The sequence below is a fragment of the Lycium ferocissimum genome, chromosome 10, assembly GCF_029784015.1.
Source record: "Lycium ferocissimum isolate CSIRO_LF1 chromosome 10, AGI_CSIRO_Lferr_CH_V1, whole genome shotgun sequence".
NCBI lineage: Eukaryota > Viridiplantae > Streptophyta > Magnoliopsida > Solanales > Solanaceae > Lycium > Lycium ferocissimum.
The window spans coordinates 28,975,407-28,981,406 of NC_081351.1; positions in this window are offsets into that span (position 1 = coordinate 28,975,407).

Genomic DNA, 6,000 nt, shown 5'->3' on the forward strand with positions numbered 1-6,000 from the left:
AATGCATAACATCTTTTTAGTTTTTTTTTTAACATTGTCTTCTATCCCCATGTGTTATTCCTTTCTCCATTCATTTATTTTCACCACATATGCTTAACATATTATTTTTACACCTTTTTCTTCTACGAATAATTACCAAGGTAAACACTATTAAATGCACAACAAACATCGAAATCAGAAAGGTGAGAAATTGGAATTTAGACAAAAGAATCTATTTTGTAAATCTACAGTCATGAGTACAAAAGTTTTGAACTTTCTATATTCATTCATATGACTTTAGCATAAGCACCGACATGATTATTATTTGAATTTATGCACTTACTCTTACTCCCACATTGTGTGAAGCCATTCTTCAACAATTACCCATATTCTTGGCAGATAATTAGTACTTTCAACAAAAAAAAAAAAAAAAAAAACCTTAATGTAACAATAAAAAAGAACAGAGACAATATGCAAATATATATAAAATTTGTATAATTACTGGAAAAGAAAAGATGGTTTTTATACAATAAATCAAATAAAGGCATTAATATTAGGTCCTGCACTTAGTTTTAGGTCCTGCACTTAGTTTTAAACATTTGTTGTCCCATTAGATGATGCCATTTGATTTAATATAAATGATTTTTTATAAAACCAACATGATAATAAGCATAAATTTACTTGAAAAACAGGGAAAGAAATAAAGAGAAAAGAAAAATAAGAAAAAACTGCGTATTTATTAGCCTCAGACATCTCTTTGAGTGCATCTACGGGAACAAAAGCAAAGAAAATGAAAATTCAAAACATGACAACCAATAAGCACATTCAAAATAAATACAAAGCAAGTAAACACAAAGTGAAAGACTATTTCCACTAACAAAACCAAAAAAAGGGCAAAATAAAACCACGTTGATAGGGTTGGTGTAGAAGGTGATACTGAGACAATAAAATGATGCTGCTAAATGGACAAAAGTATTTATCGTAATCAACTAAGTTTGGTGTGAAACAAAAATATCCAAGTTCGATTTTCAATTGACATATATTGAAACAATATCTTCAGTTGAACAAAAAAAAGTAGTTGTACAAGAAAAGAGAAGAGAATAAAATTTTGTGGCGTTTCACTCCGATAGATTATCAACATCTAAATTGCACTTTATTCCTAAAAGGTGTGTTGCTGAATATACATATATATATAGCACTTGCAATATGCAAAATTTATGTAATGCATTAACACTGCTGCATAATGCATGAATAGGAATTAATTAATTGTCATCAAGGCCATGTTATAGTGCTCCAACGTAGGTTGTTTTAGGCTAAACGGTACATTGGACTTTATTGCAAAGTTTTATCATAAAGACAGCCTTGGTACTTACTGCTACGTGGTTGATTTTAATATTTATTTTATGAGGCTTTTATTAATTCATTTACTTAGTAGATTATGTACAAAATGAACCAAAAAATTCACAAAAAGAGAAAAAAGATAAATAAGAACGGTGGTCATAGAGAGGTGGGACATCACCTTGTATACCTAGTTTTATATTATATATAGATATAGATTCATCATTTTCCATCATGCTATAAACGTCCAAAAATTATTTTTATACCAAAATAGTACGGGATCAAGGAAAAGAAGGCCCTATTATGTACTATGTAGTACTGAATTCGAACGATTGTAAAGCATAAGTAAATTTGAATTTTCACTTTTGAGACATTTTCGTTGCTTCCCTGATCACTTGTTTAAACATGCTGTTTTAATTAAATTGTCGTAGCAATTGTGATACATGGATGTTTACTTAAGCCGCTGATAATTTGGTGGTTGTTGAAGTAAGGAGATTAATTATATACCAAAAAAATAAAAAAATAAAAATGTAAGGAGTTTAATTTGCTAGTGAGTTTTGATCTTCAAAGAGTTTTGTTCTCCTTAAATAAAAAAGGTAAACATAGCTGATCTCTTTTTCTACAATGAAAGTTGCTAATTTTATCGGATGTTTGGGAAGGAACAATTAACCGTCTTACCATAGACATTATTTCATTATTTCAACTTCAACTTTAAATGTTTATTCGATTGTTGGTTGGCTATACAAGAATGCTTGCAATGATCTGTTCAACAAAGTTTAGAGTTAGTAGCATCTTTGGAGTTTGGACCTTTAGTTACTTGTAAATTTTGATTTTAGTCTTTATGATATCTAACTAAGCACATAAATCTTTAATTAAAATATGCATTTTTAATCCCTTTGCTTGTGAATATTCATAAATTCACTGACTCAATCACTCATGTGTTATGTTAAATTTGAATTTTTATATCACATTTGACGGTAATTAATATGATTTTGTAAGTAGTAAATATAACATATTTTCTACATGAAGGAGCCGTAACAATACATTTTAATAATTTGAAGGTTAAATATACTAAGTTATATATCACAAAGACAAAAAAGACATTTAAGCAATAACATATGAATCAAAAGTGTTAATTATCCCTAAATAATTTGTTCATTTGATAAAAAAACGTTAGAAAAGACGAGGCATGAATATAGTCTCTTATAATTCTCGACCTTCACATCCTTAGTTTTTTCATTGACAAAACTAAAAATGAAATTTAAGGTAATAAATTGATAACAGAAATACACTTCGTTTTAAAGTTTGATTCCTAACTTCATCGAGGGCTATCTTTTGGTAAATGCGGGTCTCAATGAATAAAGTTAAAGATTCAAAATTTATTGTTTACATTTACTTTGAGTTTAATGATTTTTCATATATCTACGCACCATGTTGGTGACGATGGATTTAGTTGGACCCATCAAATTTATGGTCCATCCGTCTCCAACGCAATCTAAATAGTAATTAATATACAATCTGAATAATTAGTGAAGCCATGTACATTAACTTTAACATTTGTATCCTATCTCTCAAAGAAAAACATTGTAGTAACTTTTTTATCAATTTCAAATTCTGATATTCCTCCTCAATCTGATATTATGGTGGCGGTATAGACCAAAATTCTTTATGGCCTAATTCCGATCAATAATGAATACCGGGACTTTTCAATATTAGATTGATATGGTGTTAATTCTTTAATTATCAACTGAAGCGTTCAAAAAGGCTGAATTTATTCGTAGTATCAACTCTTCATCTCCCTGGCTCTACTATTTATGTAAACCTTTGGTTTTCTTCCAGGTTCATTCATGTGTGTGTGTTATATATATGTAAGTTTTTTTCACCCAATGCCTTGTCACTCTGTAACACACATTATATCTGGTGAAGAAAACAATACGTAACAGATAATTAATCAAATGGTACGTACCCTGACTTGTCTTTCTTTTTCACTGCAATCTATGTTGATTATAATAATTGTGTTTTACTATTCAAAATTAAGCAGCTTTGTTCTCTACTAAACTTTTGATAAAATATTTGCTCCCGCCGTTTGGGAAAGGTAGTGCTCCTTTTTGCCCTTTGACACGAAATAGAACTCGAACATGAGTAATTTTAAATCATAGTAAAATATTGAAGGCAAAATATGGACACGTGATGTCTAGAGGTAGAGCCAGTATTTAAATTTTATGAATTCAATCTTTAAGGTTTTTAGCATAAGACCCATTATGTTTTAAGATTATGGCTTCATTATGTTTTAAGATTAGTGGGTTTTTAAATATAAACTTTACTATAACATTCATGAACCGTACCATAACATTGGATCTGCCCCTAGTGAAGTCCCCTATTTCATGCTAGACTACCTTTTAACACAGACAAACACGATACGATCTGTTAACAGCTAAGTAGATAAAATTGAGCAATTTCTGATAAAATAATGACAAATTTTGATCTTTAAATTTTCCCTTTATTTTATGTAACAGCTAAGTTTGATAAGTACTATGTGATATGAAGGAATATCAAAGTCCAAGTTATGATCAAACAAAGTTCATGTTGGTTGAGGCATGGGGAGGCACAAGTGGATCAGAGTGGAATTACAAGCTGACAAATCCAGTTAAGGAGATACTCATAGCTCATGGTGGTGTTATAGATTCCATTATTTTCAGAACCCTTAGTCAACAAGGCACCATAGATTCACCAAAATTTGGTGGCAGAGGGGGAGATAAAAAACTTAAGGTATGTAAAAAAAGCTGTAATTATTTTCTCATAATCAGTTTCTCATAATCTTGTGCATTCTTCACAAGTAATTTTTGTTTCATGCATGTCACAGTAATATACAATTCTTTTAGCATAGTATTACTCCCTTTGTTCCGATTTATGTTGCATTGTCGGATTTTGAGAGTCAAATGATCTTTTTTTTTACAGCATTTTTTTCATGTGCCTTTTAATTATTTTGATTTGTTAATTATTATGACTTATAGGTTTTTTTACGTAGTTTTTAAATATATAAATTTTATTCAAAGAACTTGAAGATTCTATGTCCAAATACATGATCAAAATAAAAAAAATAAAATTGACTCTCGAAATTGGGCGCGACATAATTTGGGACAAAGGTAGTGGGAGTACGTAGTAAATTTGAACTTATTTTGACTAGTGTAGATGCTATTTGCTAATTAATCTAATATGCATTTGCCCAACTTTGTTTATGTTTTTCCTTTCTCTTACTAATATCTGAATAATGCGGAATGATTTAGAGTTAGATCATTCGTACAGCCAACATTAAATAGTTACGAATATTGAAGATTACGGCATAATATAGTAGCTTGATTTAGTATTACCTTGTTTTCTAGGTTACTATTGAGAACGCTCCCCATGAATATTTGACAGGCATCAAAGGCACATTGGGGTATTATGTTGGCCGTTTAGTTGTAAAATCTCTCTGTTTTACAACAAATTTGAAGAGTTACGCATCAGTTGGGACCGAGGCTGGTGGTTAACCGTTTTCACTCGTGTTGAAAGAAGGTGGGGCAATTGTGGGATTCCACGGGTGTTCTGGAGCCTACCTTGATGCCATTGGCGTTTATTTGCAACATGTTGCTCCACTCCCTCAAGACGAACAAATTAAACCATTAAAACAACCTAAAGCTGAAGTAATTAATGACGAATTCCCCAATGTACGTCGCCATTCCCTAGACATGTTACTGCACTCGCTCAAGTTGGAAAAATAGTTTAGTGACTTTATTATTACAGAGAATAAATTTCATTTGTGACGTTATAATTTTTCACGTCTTGTACTAACATCACATTTCGCACAGAAAATGGACGTGATGAAGTGTATTCAGCCACGAAGCCCCCGACCTTGGGGGGGATATAGTGGAAAAGGTTGGGATGATGGTGTATTTTGTACGATCAAGCAAGTGCACATTTATATGAACAAAATGATCTCAGCTATATCAGGAATTCAAATTGAATATGAAAAGAAAAACAAAACGTCAGTTTGGTCACAACTTCATGGTGATTTTGGTTTTGGAGATGGGAATGACAATGGTAGTAGAAAGGTACGACTTAATATTCTCTTTTTGTTTCTTCATATAAATTTTTCTTACAAAAAAAATTGTTTAATTAAAAATGTTTGAATTAGCTAGATTGTTTCTCTTTTTATTATGTTACAAAAAGATTTCTGATTGATTTTCATTGGCATGAGTTTTGGCCTTTGGGGTCCAATCTTTATATTATTCCCAATGAACCCATTGAATATTTTTTGAATTTGAAATCGATCGAGTTATAATTGATTGATTTTTGTTATTGTAAAGGATGCAAGAAATAATTTGTTCATTTTTTTATGGATTTGATATGCAGATAAATATTGATGGTGAAAATGAGTTCTTGATTGGAATTGAAGGATTTTTCAGTCCAGTGAACAATAATGGGGGCCTAAATGCAATACGACAGATTGCATTTTATACAAATAAAGAAAAATATGGACCTTATGGAACTGAAATTGGAACTTATTTTAGCTCTTCAACAGCTAGAGGAAAAATTATTGGTTTTCATGGGAGAAGTGGTGTTTTCTTGAATGCTATTGGTGTGCACATGGAGTATTTCTAGAAGTCTTGTGAAATAAAACTTAAGAATGTGGGCATGTTATAG